The sequence below is a fragment of the Ambystoma mexicanum genome, chromosome 11 (assembly GCF_040938575.1).
Source record: "Ambystoma mexicanum isolate Mex_15411 chromosome 11, UKY_AmexF1_1, whole genome shotgun sequence".
NCBI lineage: Eukaryota > Metazoa > Chordata > Amphibia > Caudata > Ambystomatidae > Ambystoma > Ambystoma mexicanum.
The window spans coordinates 822,799,943-822,814,909 of record NC_090934.1 but is presented as its reverse complement, the minus strand read 5'-3'; the positions used below and the strand labels follow the sequence as shown (position 1 = coordinate 822,814,909).

Here is a 14,967-nt window from a genome sequence, read left to right as displayed (position 1 = left end):
TTAACCGAAAAGACGCTGCTATTTTTGGCACAAAGACACAGAGTGTTCCACTCAGTAAACCTGAGTCATTTCTCCCGTGTTCTCTGGGTTCAGCCTACTGTCCCCTTCTAACACAAGTGCGCAACTGTGGCTTTCTCCTCATAGCAAGTTATGCCTACACAGAGGACATTTGGTGCACTGTTGATGGGCTCTGTCCTCTACTAAATCCCCTGTGTTTGTGGACTAGGGGAGGTAGGGAAGTGCTTGATACCCTGATTTGCTGTGGGAAATAGAGCTATTTTAGAAATATTTTCAGGTTGCCTGGGAAGCATAATCAAACAGCACACCAATCAGGCCCCAGTGTAAGCACTGCATGAGTCTCTGTGGCGCAATCGGTTAGCGCGTTCGGCTGTTAACCGAAAGGTTGGTGGTTCAAGCCCATCCAGCGACGAAGCATTTTGGCTCAAAAATTCAGCGTGAACAACTTCTGTTTACCTCTCGCAGGTCTCGTCTGCTGACGTCCAAAAATCCAATAAACTGCAAGCAATTCTTCTCGCTTGCCTTAGTTTTTCAAAACTTGCCATTCATTTCATAAACATCAAGACTTCATGGGAAGGGTTTGGCTGCAGAGTGTACTGATGCACAGAAGGAAGCTATCCTAGCCAGTCTACTTAAAGAAGCAATGAGGCTCTGCAGGTGCATGTACGTCTCCTACATTTATTCTGTCATCAGACACACCAGGTGGATTGCCACAAGGACCTCGTGGCGCAATGGTAGCGCGTCTGACTCCAGATCAGAAGGTTGTGTGTTCAAATCACGTCGGGGTCATACTTCCTTTTCCCACTCTGAAATACAAAATTGCTCTTCAGTATCTCGTTATTTCAACCTGACTGCATCTTTGTGCTCTGGGACTAGTTGTTCTGGCGTTTCGAATGTAAGCTTTGCAGCAGGGAAGTATCATATTGACAGACACCCATGAAGGACATGTTCAACCTTTAAAGCAGGCCAATCTCTATGTTTTACTGGATGCAGCAGAAGTATTTCCTCTTTACCATCTCTTCAAGTGGGCCTGACTGATGTGCTGTTTTGTGCACGCTACGTGGGCTTTGTAAAGCATACCTCTGCCATTTGCATGGCCTCCTAGCGCTGTCAATATTTTCGTGTAATCGCTGAATGCTGCACTGTCCTGGGAACTCTAGGTGTGACTAAAGGATATATGCTGGGGCCCCGAAAGGGGGTCGGCAGTCTAGTGGCAATGCCCATCACTTTGCAGTTTGGGTTTGTGAGTTCAGGTACCTGTCTGGTGTCAGAAACCTGTAAGCGCCCTCCCAATCAACTGTCGGTCCTGGATTGTGAGGATTTCCCCTTATACTGGTCTCAGTAGACACATTTCCATTTTACTTTTTCACTCTCCCATTGCCTATTTTTCTCTCTCTCATAGATACATTATAGACAAGAGAGACATTGTCAGCGAGAGGGCTTCACAGCACCTTCCCCCCTTTCCCTAAGTGCATTGCAAGGGGCTCTGGGAAGCGTGCACATTTGTCTGAAACACAAAGATCCACTGGCAATAAAAGGCGTAGGACCCCAGTTCGCATTTCTTAGAATTTGAGGAGGCACTCAGAGTTGTCTCGGGCGTGACTGTACCTTTCATAGGAGATGTGCTAATCCCCAAACCCTCTTCCTTTGTCCCAGTAATCTGTCCTAGGGCCTCTAGCAAGTTGTTTTCTGAAACAAAGCTTACCTGAACATCCTGTAAAATTGGTAACTTTTCAGTAGCAGTACAGTGCAGTATATAGCATTCCTGTTGCGCACAGCATCTAGATCCAAAAATTGCTTACTCTACCCCAGAAATTAGAATTCACCCAGTCAAACAGAGGGATCTATAAAGAGCATGGCAAGTAGTTAACATAAGCTACTTCCCCCAAGTTCTCTTGGTGCACTCTGCTGCCCCCTTTTAACAGAAGAATGCAACTGCAGGTCTTGCTTCTCAGCAAGGTACCTACATATAGAAACCTTGGTGCACTCTTGCTAAATCTGCTGGAATGAGTCTTCTATTGTGCCAAAGGTGGTTGGGTATTTGGGGACTCAGGGAAGCAAGGGAGCAGTGTAATGCACTGCAGTGCTAAGAGAGGCATGCCTTTTTCAGAAAAAAGTTCAGGTTTTCTGCCAATCAGAAAAAAATAGCAATGCAATCAGGCCAAAGGCAGAACACACATGCCAGTGAGTCTCTGTGGTGCAATTGGTTAGCGCGTTCAGCTGTTAACCGAAAAGACGCTGCTGTTTTTGGCACAAAGACACAAAGTGTTCCACTCAGTAAACCTGAGTCATTTCTCCCGTGTTCTCTGGGTTCAGCCTACTGTCCCCTTTTAACACAAGTGCGCAACTGTGGCTTTCTCCTCATAGCAAGTTATGCCTACACAGAGGACATTTGGTGCACTGTTGATGGGCTCGGTCCTCTACTAAATCCCCTGTATTTGTGGATTAGGGGAGGTAGGGAAGTGCTTGATACCCTGATTTGCTGTGGGAAATAGAGCTATTTTAGAAATATTTTCAGGTTGCCTGGGAAGCATAAGCAAACAGCACACCAATCAGGCCCCAGTGTAAACACTGCATGAGTCTCTGTGGCGCAATCGGTTAGCGCGTTCGGCTGTTAACCGAAAGGTTGGTGGTTCAAGCCCACCCAGGGACGGTGCATTTTGGCTCAAAAATTCAGCGTGACCAACTATGGACTTCTGTTTACCTCTCGCAGGTCTCGTCTGCTGACGTCCAAAAAATCCAATAAACTGCAAGCAATTCTTCTCGCTTGCTTTAGTTTTTCAAAACTTGCCATTCAATTCATAAACATCAAGACTTCATGGGAAGGGTTTGGCTGCAGCGTGTACTGATGCACAGAAGGAAGCTATCCTAGCCAGTCTACTTAAAGAAGCAATGAGGCTCTGCAGGTGCATGTACGTCTCCTACCTTTATTCTGTCATCAGACACACCAGGTGGATTGCCACAAGGACCTCGTGGCGCAATGGTAGCGCGTCTGACTCCAGATCAGAAGGTTGTGTGTTCAAATCACGTCGGGGTCATACTTCCTTTTCCCACTCTGAAATACAAAATTGCTCTTCAGTATCTCGTTATTTCAAACTGACTGCATCTTTGTGCTCTGGGCCTAGTTGTTCTGGCGTTTCGAATGTAAGCTTTGCAGCAGGGAAGTATCATATTGACAGACACCCATGAAGGACATGGTCAACCTTTAAAGCAGGCCAATCTCTATGTTTTACTGAATGCAGCAGAAGTATTTCCTCTTTACCATCTCTTCAAGTGGGCCTGACTGATGTGCTGTTTTGTGCACGCTACGTGGGCTTTGTAAAGCATACCTCTGCCATTTGCATGGCCTCCTAGCGCTATCAATATTTTCGTGTAATCGCTGAATGCTGCACTGTCCTGGGAACTCTAGGTGTGACTAAAAGATATATGTTGGGGCCCCGAAAGGGGTTCGGCAGTCTAGTGGCAATGGGCATCACTTTGCAGTTTGGGTTTGTGAGTTCAGGTACCGGTCTGGTGTCGGAAACCTGTAAGCGCCCTCCCAATCAACTGTCGGTCCAGGATTGTGAGGATTTCCCCTTATACTGGTCTCAGTAGACACATTTCCATTTTACTTTTTGACTCTCGCATTGCCTATTTCTCTCTCTCTCATAGATACATTATAGACAAGAGAGACATTGTCAGCGAGAGGGCTTCACAGCACCTTCCCCCATTTCCCAAAGTGCATTGCATGGGGCTCTGGGAGGCGTGCACATTTGTCTGAAACACAAAGATCCACTGGCAATAAAAAGCGTAGGACCCCAGTTCGCATTTCTTAGAATTTGAGGAGGCACTCAGAGTTGTCTTGGGCGTGACTGTACCTTTTATAGGAGATGTGCTAATCCCCAAACCCTCTTCCTTTGTCCCAGTAATCTGTTTTAGTGCCTCTAGCAAGTTGTTTTCTGAAACAAAGCTTACCTGAACATCCTGTAAAATTGGTAACTTTTCAGTAGCAGTACAGTGCAGTATATAGCATTCCTGTTGCGCACAGCATCTAGATCCAAAAATTGCTTACTCTACCCCAGAAATTAGAATTCACCCAGTCAAACAGAGGGATCTATAAAGAGCATGGCAAGTAGTTAACATAAGCTACTTCCCCCAAGTTCTCTTGGTGCACTCTGCTGCCCTCTTTTAACAGAAGAATGCAACTGCAGGTCTTGCTTCTCAGCAAGGTACCTACATATAGAAACCTTGGTGCACTCTTGCTAAATCTGCTGGAATGTGTCTTCTATTGTGCCCAAGGTGGTTGTGTATTTGGGGACTCAGGGAAGCAAGGGAGCAGTCCAATGCACTGCAGTGCTAAGAGAGGCATGCCTTTTTCAGAAAAAAGTTCAGGTTTTCTGCCAATCAGAAAAAAATAGCAATGCAATCAGGCCAAAGGCAGAACACACATGCCAGTGAGTCTCTGTGGCACAATTGGTTAGCGCGTTCGGCTGTTAACCGAAAAGACGCTGCTGTTTTTGGCACAAAGACACAGAGTGTTCCACTCAGTAAACCTGAGTTATTTCTCCCGTGTTCTCTGGGTTCAGCCTACTGTCCCCTTTTAACACAAGTGCGCAACTGTGGCTTTCTCCTCATAGCAAGTTATGCCTACACAGAAGACATTTGGTGCACTGTTGATGGGCTCTGTCCTCTACTAAATCCCCTGTGTTTGTGGATTTGGGGAGGTAGGGAAGTGCTTGGTACCCTGATTTGCTGTGGGAAATAGAGCTATTTTAGAAATATTTTCAGGTTGCCTGGGAAGCATAAGCAAACAGCACACCAATCAGGCCCCAGTGTAAGCACTGCATGAGTCTCTGTGGCGCAATCGGTTAGCGCGTTCGGCTGTTAACCGAAAGGATGGTGGTTCAAGCCCACCCAGGGACGATGCATTTTGGCTCAAAAATTCAGCATGACCAACTATGAACTTCTGTTTACCTCTCGCAGGTCTCGTCTGCTGACGTCCAAAAAATCCAATAAACTGCAAGCAATTCTTCTCGCTTGCTTTAGTTTTTCAAAACTTGCCATTCAATTCATAAACATCAAGACTTCATGGGAAGGGTTTGGCTGCAGCGTGTACTGATGCACAGAAGGAAGCTATCCTAGCCAGTCTACTTAAAGAAGCAATGAGGCTCTGCAGGTCCATGTACGTCTCCTACCTTTATTCTGTCATCAGACACACCAGGTGGACTGCCACAAGGACCTCGTGGCGCAATGGTAGCAGACTCCAGATCAGAAGGTTGCGTGTTCAAATCACGTCGGGGTCATATTTGCTTTTCCCACTCTGAAATACAAAATTGCTCCTCAGTATCTCGTTATTTCAACCTGACTGCATCTTTGTGCTCTGGGCCTAGTTGTTCTGGCGTTTCGAATGTAAGCTTTGCAGCAGGGAAGTATCATATTGACAGACACCCATGAAGGACATGGTCAACCTTTAAAGCAGGCCAATCTCTATGTTTTACTGGATGCAGCAGAAGTATTTCCTCTTTACCATCTCTTCAAGTGGGCCTGACTGATGTGCTGTTTTGTGCACGCTACGTGGGCTTTGTAAAGCATACCTCTGCCATTTGCATGGCCTCCTAGCGCTGTCAATATTTTCGTGTAATCGCTGAATGCTGCACTGTCCTGGGAACTCTAGGTGTGACTAAAGGATATATGCTGGGGCCCCGAAAGGGGGTCGGCAGTCTAGTGGCAATGCCCATCACTTTGCAGTTTGGGTTTGTGAGTTCAGGTACCGGTCTGGTGTCGGAAACCTGTAAGCGCCCTCCCAATCAACTGTCGGTCCTGGATTGTGAGGATTTCCCCTTATACTGGTCTCAGTAGACACATTTCCATTTTACTTTTTCACTCTCGCATTGCCTATTTCTCTCTCTCTCATAGATACATTATAGACAAGAGAGACATTGTCAGCGAGAGGGCTTCACAGCACCTTCTCCCATTTCCCTAAGTACATTGCAAGGGGCTCTGGGAGGCGTGCACATTTGTCTGAAACACAAAGATCCACTGGCAATAAAAAGCGTAGGTCCCTAGTTTGCATTTCTTAGAATTTGAGGTGACACTCAGAGTTGTCTCGGGCGTGACTGTACCTTTCATAGGAGATGTGCTAATCCCCAAACCCTCTTCCTTTGTCCCAGTAATCTGTCCTAGGGCCTCTAGCAAGTTGTTTTCTGAAACAAAGCTTACCTGAACATCCTGTAAAATTGGTAACTTTTCAGTAGCAGTACAGTGCAGTATATAGCATTCCTGTTGCGCACAGCATCTAGATCCAAAAATTGCTTACTCTACCCCAGAAATTAGAATTCACCCAGTCAAACAGAGGGATCTATAAAGATCATGGCAAGTAGTTAACATAAGCTACTTCCCCCAAGTTCTCTTGGTGCACTCTGCTGCCCTCTTTTAACAGAAGAATGCAACTGCAGGTCTTGCTTCTCAGCAAGGTACCTACATATAGAAACCTTGGTGCACTCTTGCTAAATCTGCTGGAATGTGTCTTCTATTGTGCCCAAGGTGGTTGTGTATTTGGGGACTCAGGGAAGCAAGGGAGCAGTCTAATGCACTGCAGTGCTAAGAGAGGCATGCCTTTTTCAGAAAAAAGTTCAGGTTTTCTGCCAATCAGAAAAAAATAGCAATGCAATCAGGCCAAAGGCAGAACACACATGCCAGTGAGTCTCTGTGGCGCAATTGGTTAGCGCGTTCGGCTGTTAACCGAAAAGACGCTGCTGTTTTTGGCACAAAGACACAGAGTGTTCCACTCAGTAAACCTGAGTCATTTCTCCCGTGTTCTCTGGGTTCAGCCTACTGTCCCCTTTTAACACAAGTGCGCAACTGTGGCTTTCTCCTCATAGCAAGTTATGCCTACACAGAGGACATTTGGTGCACTGTTGATGGGCTCTGTCCTCTACTAAATCCCCTGTGTTTGTGGATTAGGGGAGGTAGGGAAGTGCTTGATACCCTGATTTGCTGTGGGAAAAAGAGCTATTTTAGAAATATTTTCAGGTTGCCTGGGAAGCATAAGCAAACAGCACACCAATCAGGCCCCTGTGTAAGAACTGCATGAGTCTCTGTGGCGCAATCGGTTAGCGCGTTCGGCTGTTAACCGAAAGGTTGGTGGTTCAAGCCCACCCAGGGACGATGCATTTTGGCTCAAAAATTCAGCATGACCAACTATGAACTTCTGTTTACCTCTCGCAGGTCTCGTCTGCTGACGTCCAAAAAATCCAATAAACTGTAAGCAATTCTTCTCGCTTGCTTTAGTTTTTCAAAACTTGCCATTCAATTCATAAACATCAAGACTTCATGGGAAGGGTTTGGCTGCAGCGTGTACTGATGCACAGAAGGAAGCTATCCTAGCCAGTCTACTTAAAGAAGCAATGAGGCTCTGCAGGTGCATGTACGTCTCCTACCTTTATTCTGTCATCAGACACACCAGGTGGAATGCCACAAGGACCTCGTGGCGCAATGGTAGCGCGTCTGACTCCAGATCAGAAGGTTGTGTGTTCAAATCACAACGGGGTCATACTTGCTTTTCCCACTCTGAAATACAAAATTGCTCTTCAGTATCTCGTTATTTCAACCTGACTGCATCTTTGTGCTCTGGGCCTGGTTGTTCTGGCGTTTCGAATGTAAACTTTGCAGCAGGGAAGGAAGTATCATATTGACAGACACCCATGAAGGACATGGTCAACCTGTAAAGCAGGCCAATCTCTATGTTTTACTGGATGCAGCAGAAGTATTTCCTCTTTACCATCTCTTCAAGTGGGCCTGACTGATGTGCTGTTTTGTGCACGCTACGTGGGCTTTGTAAAGCATACCTCTGCCATTTGCATGGCCTCCTAGCGCTGTCAATATTTTCGTGTAATCGCTGAATGCTGCACTGTCCTGGGAACTCTAGGTGTGACTAAAGGATATATGTTGGGGCCCCGAAAGGGGTTCGGCAGTCTAGTGGCAATGGGCATCACTTTGCAGTTTGGGTTTGTGAGTTCAGGTACCGGTCTGGTGTCGGAAACCTGTAAGCGCCCTCCCAATCAACTGTCGGTCCAGGATTGTGAGGATTTCCCCTTATACTGGTCTCAGTAGACACATTTCCATTTGACTTTTTCACTCTCGCATTGCCTATTTCTCTCTCTCTCATAGATACATTATAGACAAGAGAGACATTGTCAGCGAGAGGGTTGCACAGCACCTTCCCCCATTTCCCTAAGTGCATTGCATGGGGCTCTGGGAGGCGAGCACATTTGTCTGAAACACAAAGATCCACTGGCAATAAAAGGCGTAGGACCCCAGTTCGCATTTCTTAGAATTTGAGGAGGCACTCAGAGTTGTCTCGGGCATGACTGTACCTTTCATAGGAGATGTGCTAATCCCCAAACCCTCTTCCTTTGTCCCAGTAATCTGTCCTAGGGCCTCTAGCAAGTTGTTTTATGAAACAAAGCTTACCTGAACAATCTGTAAAATTGGTAACTTTTCAGTAGCAGTACAGTGCAGTATATAGCATTCCTGTTGCGCACAGCATCTAGATCCAAAAATTGCTTACTCTACCCCAGAAATTAGAATTCACCCAGTCAAACAGAGGGATCTATAAAGATCATGGCAAGTAGTTAACATAAGCTACTTCCCCCAAGTTCTCTTGGTGCACTCTGCTGCCCTCTTTTAACAGAAGAATGCAACTGCAGGTCTTGCTTCTCAGCAAGGTACCTACATATAGAAACCTTGGTGCACTCTTGCTAAATCTGCTGGAATGTGTCTTCTATTGTGCCCAAGGTGGTTGTGTATTTGGGGACTCAGGGAAGCAAGGGAGCAGACTAATGCACTGCAGTGCTAAGAGAGGCATGCCTTTTTCAGAAAAAAGTTCAGGTTTTCTGCCAATCAGAAAAAAATAGCAATGCAATCAGGCCAAAGGCAGAACACACATGCCAGTGAGTCTCTGTGGCGCAATTGGTTAGCGCGTTCGGCTGTTAACCGAAAAGACGCTGCTGTTTTTGGCACAAAGACACAGAGTGTTCCACTCAGTAAACCTGAGTCATTTCTCCCGTGTTCTCTGGGTTCAGCCTACTGTCCCCTTTTAACACAAGTGCGCAACTGAGGCTTTCTCCTCATAGCACGTTATGCCTATACAGAGGACATTTGGTGCACTGTTGATGGGCTCTGTCCTCTACTAAATCCCCTGTGTTTGTGGATTAGGGGAGGTAGGGAAGTGCTTGATACCCTGATTTGCTGTGGGAAAAAGAGCTATTTTAGAAATATTTTCAGGTTGCCTGGGAAGCATAAGCAAACAGCACACCAATCAGGCCCCTGTGTAAGAACTGCATGAGTCTCTGTGGCGCAATCGGTTAGCGCGTTCGGCTGTTAACCGAAAGATTGGTGGTTCAAGCCCACCCAGGGACGATGCATTTTGGCTCAAAAATTAAGCGTGACCAACTATGAACTTCTGTTTACCTCTCGCAGGTCTCGTCTGCTGACGTCCAAAAAATCCAATAAACTGCAAGCAATTCTTCTCGCTTGCTTTAGTTTTTCAAAACTTGCCATTCAATTCATAAACATCAAGACTTCATGGGAAGGGTTTGGCTGCAGCGTGTACTGATGCACAGAAGGAAGCTATCCTAGCCAGTCTACTTAAAGAAGCAATGAGGCTCTGCAGGTGCATGTACGTCTCCTACCTTTATTCTGTCATCAGACACACCAGGTGGATTGCCACAAGGACCTCGTGGCGCAATGGTAGCGCGTCTGACTCCAGATCAGAAGGTTTCGTGTTCAAATCACGTCGGGGGCATACTTCCTTTTCCCACTCTGAAATACAAAATTGCTCTTCAGTATCTCGTTATTTCAACCTGGCTGCATCTTTGTGCTCTGGGCCTTGTTGTTCTGGCGTTTCGAATGTAAGCTTTGCAGCAGGGAAGTATCATATTGACAGACACCCATGAAGGACATGGTCAACCTTTAAAGCAGGTCAATCTCTATGTTTTACTGAATGCAGCAGAAGTATTTCCTCTTTACCATCTCTTCAAGTGGGCCTGACTGATGTGCTGTTTTGTGCACGCTACGTGGGCTTTGTAAAGCATACCTCTGCCATTTGCATGGCCTCCTAGCGCTATCAATATTTTCGTGTAATCGCTGAATGCTGCACTGTCCTGGGAACTCTAGGTGTGACTAAAGGATATATGTTGGGGCCCCGAAAGGGGTTCGGCAGTCTAGTGGCAATGGGCATCACTTTGCAGTTTGGGTTTGTGAGTTCAGGTACCGGTCTGGTGTCGGAAACCTGTAAGCGCCCTCCCAATCAACTGTCGGTCCAGGATTGTGAGGATTTCCCCTTATACTGGTCTCAGTAGACACATTTCCATTTTACTTTTTCACTCTCGCATTGCCTATTTCTCTCTCTCTCATAGATACATTATAGACAAGAGAGACATTGTCAGCGAGAGGGTTGCACAGCACCTTCCCCCATTTCCCTAAGTGCATTGCATGGGGCTCTGGGAGGCGTGCACATTTGTCTGAAACACAAAGATCCACTGGCATTAAAAGGCGTCGGACCCCAGTTCGCATTTCTTAGAATTTGAGGAGGCACTCAGAGTTGTCTCGGGCATGACTGTACCTTTCATAGGAGATGTGCTAATCCCCAAACCCTCTTCCTTTGTCCCAGTAATCTGTCCTAGGGCCTCTAGCAAGTTGTTTTCTGAAACAAAGCTTACCTGAACAATCTGTAAAATTGGTAACTTTTCAGTAGCAGTACGGTGCAGTATATAGCATTCCTGTTGCGCACAGCATCTAGATCCAAAAATTGCTTACTCTACCCCAGAAATTAGAATTCACCCAGTCAAACAGAGGGATCTATAAAGATCATGGCAAGTAGTTAACATAAGCTACTTCCCCCAAGTTCTCTTGGTGCACTCTGCTGCCCTCTTTTAACAGAAGAATGCAACTGCAGGTCTTGCTTCTCAGCAAGGTACCTACATATAGAAACCTTGGTGCACTCTTGCTAAATCTGCTGGAATGTGTCTTCTATTGTGCCCAAGGTGGTTGTGTATTTGGGGACTCAGGGAAGCAAGGGAGCAGTCTAATGCACTGCAGTGCTAAGAGAGGCATGCCTTTTTCAGAAAAAAGTTCAGGTTTTCTGCCAATCAGAAAAAAATAGCAATGCAATCAGGCCAAAGGCAGAACACACATGCCAGTGAGTCTCTGTGGCACAATTGGTTAGCGCGTTCGGCTGTTAACCGAAAAGACGCTGCTGTTTTTGGCACAAAGACACAGAGTGTTCCACTCAGTAAACCTGAGTCATTTCTCCCGTGTTCTCTGGGTTCAGCCTACTGTCCCCTTTTAACACAAGTGCGCAACTGTGGCTTCCTCCTCATAGCAAGTTATGCCTACACAGAGGGCATTTGGTGCACTGTTGATGGGCTCTGTCCTCCACTAAATCCCCTGTGTTTGTGGATTAGGGGAGGTAGGGAAGTGCTTGATACCCTGATTTGCTGTGGGAAATAGAGCTATTTTAGAAATATTTTCAGGTTGCCTGGGAAGCATAAGCAAACAGCACACCAATCAGGCCCCAGTGTAAGCACTGCATGAGTCTCTGTGGCGCAATCGGTTAGCGCGTTCGGCTGTTAACCGAAAGGTTGGTGGTTCAAGCCCACCCAGGGACGATGCATTTTGGCTCAAAAATTCAGCATGACCAACTATGAACTTCTGTTTACCTCTCGCAGGTCTCGTCTGCTGACGTCCAAAAAATCCAATAAACTGTAAGCAATTCTTCTCGCTTGCTTTAGTTTTTCAAAACTTACCATTCAATTCATAAACATCAAGACTTCATGGGAAGGGTTTGGCTGCAGCGCGTACTGATGCACAGAAGGAAGCTATCCTAGCCAGTCTACTTAAAGAAGCAATGAGGCTCTGCAGGTCCATGCACGTCTCCTACCTTTATTCTGTCATCAGACACACCAGGTGGATTGCCACAAGGACCTCGTGGCGCAATGGTAGCGCGTCTGACTCCAGATCAGAAGGTTTCTTGTTCAAATCACGTCGGGGGCATATTTGCTTTTCCCACTCTGAAATATAAAATTGCTCTTCAGTAATTCGTTATTTCAACCTGACTGCATCTTTGTGCTCTGGGCCTAGTTGTTCTGGCGTTTCGAATGTAAACTTTGCAGCAGGGAAGTATCATATTGACAGACACCCATGAAGGACATGGTCAACCTTTAAAGCAGGCCAATCTCTATGTTTTACTGGATGCAGCAGAAGTATTTCCTCTTTACCATCTGTTCAAGTGGGCCTGACTGATGTGCTGTTTTGTGCACGCTACGTGGGCTTTGTAAAGCATACCTCTGCCATTTGCATGGCCTCCTAGCGCTGTCAATATTTTCGTGTAATCGCTGAATGCTGCACTGTCCTGGGAACTCTAGGTGTGACTAAAGGATATATGCTGGGGCCCCGAAAGGGGGTCGGCAGTCTAGTGGCAATGCCCATCACTTTGCAGTTTGGGTTTGTGAGTTCAGGTACCGGTCTGGTGTCGAAACCTGTAAGCGCCCTCCCAATCAACTGTCGGTCCTGGATTGTGAGGATTTCCCCTTATACTGGTCTCAATAGACACATTTCCATTTTACTTTTTCACTCTCGCATTGCCTATTTCTCTCTCTCTCATAGATACATTATAGACAAGAGAGACATTGTCAGCGAGAGGGTTGCACAGCACCTTCCCCCATTTCCCTAAGTGCATTGCATGGGGCTCTGGGAGGCGTGCACATTTGTCTGAAACACAAAGATCCACTGGCAATAAAAGGCGTAGGACCCCAGTTCGCATTTCTTAGAATTTGAGGAGGCACTCAGAGTTGTCTCGGGCATGACTGTACCTTTCATAGGAGATGTGCTAATCCCCAAACCCTCTTCCTTTGTCCCAGAAATCTGTCCTAGGGCCTCTAGCAAGTTGTTTTATGAAACAAAGCTTACCTGAACAATCTGTAAAATTGGTAACTTTTCAGTAGCAGTACAGTGCAGTATATAGCATTCCTGTTGCGCACAGCATCTAGATCCAAAAATTGCTTACTCTACCCCAGAAATTAGAATTCACCCAGTCAAACAGAGGGATCTATAAAGATCATGGCAAGTAGTTAACATAAGCTACTTCCCCCAAGTTCTCTTGGTGCACTCTGCTGCCCTCTTTTAACAGAAGAATGCAACTGCAGGTCTTGCTTCTCAGCAAGGTACCTACATATAGAAACCTTGGTGCACTCTTGCTAAATCTGCTGGAATGTGTCTTCTATTGTGCCCAAGGTGGTTGTGTATTTGGGGACTCAGGGAAGCAAGGGAGCAGACTAATGCACTGCAGTGCTAAGAGAGGCATGCCTTTTTCAGAAAAAAGTTCAGGTTTTCTGCCAATCAGAAAAAAATAGCAATGCAATCAGGCCAAAGGCAGAACACACATGCCAGTGAGTCTCTGTGGCGCAATTGGTTAGCGCGTTCGGCTGTTAACCGAAAAGACGCTGCTGTTTTTGGCACAAAGACACAGAGTGTTCCACTCAGTAAACCTGAGTCATTTCTCCCGTGTTCTCTGGGTTCAGCCTACTGTCCCCTTTTAACACAAGTGCGCAACTGAGGCTTTCTCCTCATAGCACGTTATGCCTATACAGAGGACATTTGGTGCACTGTTGATGGGCTCTGTCCTCTACTAAATCCCCTGTGTTTGTGGATTAGGGGAGGTAGGGAAGTGCTTGATACCCTGATTTGCTGTGGGAAAAAGAGCTATTTTAGAAATATTTTCAGGTTGCCTGGGAAGCATAAGCAAACAGCACACCAATCAGGCCCCTGTGTAAGAACTGCATGAGTCTCTGTGGCGCAATCGGTTAGCGCGTTCGGCTGTTAACCGAAAGATTGGTGGTTCAAGCCCACCCAGGGACGATGCATTTTGGCTCAAAAATTAAGCGTGACCAACTATGAACTTCTGTTTACCTCTCGCAGGTCTCGTCTGCTGACGTCCAAAAAATCCAATAAACTGCAAGCAATTCTTCTCGCTTGCTTTAGTTTTTCAAAACTTGCCATTCAATTCATAAACATCAAGACTTCATGGGAAGGGTTTGGCTGCAGCGTGTACTGATGCACAGAAGGAAGCTATCCTAGCCAGTCTACTTAAAGAAGCAATGAGGCTCTGCAGGTGCATGTACGTCTCCTACCTTTATTCTGTCATCAGACACACCAGGTGGATTGCCACAAGGACCTCGTGGCGCAATGGTAGCGCGTCTGACTCCAGATCAGAAGGTTTCGTGTTCAAATCACGTCGGGGGCATACTTCCTTTTCCCACTCTGAAATACAAAATTGCTCTTCAGTATCTCGTTATTTCAACCTGGCTGCATCTTTGTGCTCTGGGCCTTGTTGTTCTGGCGTTTCGAATGTAAGCTTTGCAGCAGGGAAGTATCATATTGACAGACACCCATGAAGGACATGGTCAACCTTTAAAGCAGGCCAATCTCTATGTTTTACTGAATGCAGCAGAAGTATTTCCTCTTTACCATCTCTTCAAGTGGGCCTGACTGATGTGCTGTTTTGTGCACGCTACGTGGGCTTTGTAAAGCATACCTCTGCCATTTGCATGGCCTCCTAGCGCTATCAATATTTTCGTGTAATCGCTGAATGCTGCACTGTCCTGGGAACTCTAGGTGTGACTAAAGGATATATGTTGGGGCCCCGAAAGGGGTTCGGCAGTCTAGTGGCAATGGGCATCACTTTGCAGTTTGGGTTTGTGAGTTCAGGTACCGGTCTGGTGTCGGAAACCTGTAAGCGCCCTCCCAATCAACTGTCGGTCCAGGATTGTGAGGATTTCCCCTTATACTGGTCTCAGTAGACACATTTCCATTTTACTTTTTCACTCTCGCATTGCCTATTTCTCTCTCTCTCATAGATACATTATAGACAAGAGAGACATTGTCAGCGAGAGGGTTGCACAGCACCTTCCC

At 46.3% G+C, this 14,967-nt stretch overlaps 11 non-coding genes across 11 annotated transcripts; all 11 read left to right on the top strand.

Moving 5' to 3' along the window:
- Positions 1 to 735: 735 nt before the first annotated feature.
- TRNAW-CCA (transfer RNA tryptophan (anticodon CCA)) lies at positions 736 to 807 on the top strand. Its single transcript has one exon. It is a non-coding gene; the product is annotated as a tRNA-Trp (tRNA).
- Positions 808 to 2,597: 1,790 nt separating this feature from the next.
- Positions 2,598 to 2,671, top strand: TRNAN-GUU (transfer RNA asparagine (anticodon GUU)). The gene has a single exon. It is a non-coding gene; the product is annotated as a tRNA-Asn (tRNA).
- Positions 2,672 to 2,984: 313 nt separating this feature from the next.
- Positions 2,985 to 3,056, top strand: TRNAW-CCA (transfer RNA tryptophan (anticodon CCA)). Its single transcript has one exon. It is a non-coding gene; the product is annotated as a tRNA-Trp (tRNA).
- A 1,790-nt stretch (positions 3,057 to 4,846) lies between these two features.
- Positions 4,847 to 4,920, top strand: TRNAN-GUU (transfer RNA asparagine (anticodon GUU)). The gene has a single exon. It is a non-coding gene; the product is annotated as a tRNA-Asn (tRNA).
- Positions 4,921 to 7,090: 2,170 nt separating this feature from the next.
- On the top strand, positions 7,091 to 7,164 carry TRNAN-GUU (transfer RNA asparagine (anticodon GUU)). Its single transcript has one exon. It is a non-coding gene; the product is annotated as a tRNA-Asn (tRNA).
- A 313-nt stretch (positions 7,165 to 7,477) lies between these two features.
- Positions 7,478 to 7,549, top strand: TRNAW-CCA (transfer RNA tryptophan (anticodon CCA)). Its single transcript has one exon. It is a non-coding gene; the product is annotated as a tRNA-Trp (tRNA).
- Positions 7,550 to 9,343: 1,794 nt separating this feature from the next.
- Positions 9,344 to 9,417, top strand: TRNAN-GUU (transfer RNA asparagine (anticodon GUU)). The gene has a single exon. It is a non-coding gene; the product is annotated as a tRNA-Asn (tRNA).
- Positions 9,418 to 9,730: 313 nt separating this feature from the next.
- TRNAW-CCA (transfer RNA tryptophan (anticodon CCA)) lies at positions 9,731 to 9,802 on the top strand. The gene has a single exon. It is a non-coding gene; the product is annotated as a tRNA-Trp (tRNA).
- Positions 9,803 to 11,592: 1,790 nt separating this feature from the next.
- TRNAN-GUU (transfer RNA asparagine (anticodon GUU)) lies at positions 11,593 to 11,666 on the top strand. Its single transcript has one exon. It is a non-coding gene; the product is annotated as a tRNA-Asn (tRNA).
- Positions 11,667 to 13,840: 2,174 nt separating this feature from the next.
- Positions 13,841 to 13,914, top strand: TRNAN-GUU (transfer RNA asparagine (anticodon GUU)). The gene has a single exon. It is a non-coding gene; the product is annotated as a tRNA-Asn (tRNA).
- A 313-nt stretch (positions 13,915 to 14,227) lies between these two features.
- On the top strand, positions 14,228 to 14,299 carry TRNAW-CCA (transfer RNA tryptophan (anticodon CCA)). Its single transcript has one exon. It is a non-coding gene; the product is annotated as a tRNA-Trp (tRNA).
- Positions 14,300 to 14,967: the final 668 nt, after the last annotated feature.